The sequence below is a fragment of the Triticum dicoccoides genome, chromosome 3A (assembly GCF_002162155.2).
Source record: "Triticum dicoccoides isolate Atlit2015 ecotype Zavitan chromosome 3A, WEW_v2.0, whole genome shotgun sequence".
NCBI classification, from domain to species: domain Eukaryota; kingdom Viridiplantae; phylum Streptophyta; class Magnoliopsida; order Poales; family Poaceae; genus Triticum; species Triticum dicoccoides.
Genome location: NC_041384.1, coordinates 724,973,061 through 724,974,116, shown reverse-complemented (window position 1 = coordinate 724,974,116; position 1,056 = coordinate 724,973,061).

Genomic DNA, 1,056 nt, shown 5'->3' with positions numbered 1-1,056 from the left:
AACTACGTGAGTTGATTTTGTTGTTTGCGTGAAAAAGATTTTTACGATATTGACAATTTTTTTTACTTTCCGTTGATTGCTTTGCAAGGGATTTCTTATAAAGTGGCGGGGGTTGGCTTGGAATTTTTTTAATGGAGATTATTGTGTGGTTTTAGAAGGTGACACCGATGCGAAGATACAATAAAACTTTGCAATTCAAGGGGTTAGGGTTAGGTGGTGTGGGAGAAAATGGTGGAGGCTCAACACGGTTAGAGGGATGGGTGACAGAGACCTGTGGTGTGTGACAGTTGGTTGAGGCGGGGTGGCGAGGTGACACGTGATATTGCAGGCTATACTGATCGGAGCAGCTAGACGTTGCAGGCAAAGGGGAGTTATGGATTTGCAATGCGACAACGATTTTATTGGCCTTTTTTTTCCGCAAAAAGGCTAAAGCCATGTATCAAATTTCACGTGTCTTTGCAAACACACCCTGACAAGGAAAAAAAAGACATTAAAAAATTTAGGGGTGTCGAAGTCCTCTTTCTCCCTCCTGTATCCAGCTTTAGCATGGTTCAATGTTGTCCGTGAGCCTTCGCCTTGGCAGAGCAAACTTTTAAAACCCAAGAGCTCATAAAAGCAACGACTAGGAACTCGTTGATGCTACTGATTAGATTAAAGTGTTTACCACATTTGAAAAACGAAAAAAAAAATACACTCCCTTCGCCCGGAAATACTTGTCAGAGAAATAAATATATCTAGATGTATTTTATTCTAGATACATTTATTTTTATGTTAAAAAAGAAAATACATTCATTTTTATTCATTTTATAACAAGTAATTACGAACGAAGGGAGGTTTAAGTGCCTGGGATTCTTTTCCTTTGAATGCCCTGAAACCCAACTGAAAAACAAAGTTACACCACCACGCTAAGCGTTTCCTAATAATGTCATCCGTTTGGAATATATATGGAACTAAAGACTCGACAGTGATGACGCGACGTTGATACGCGGCCGGTCAATAAATTTCCTTCGTCCCCTACCTCCCCTTTCCATTCCCCCGCCCCCCGCCGCCGTGCCG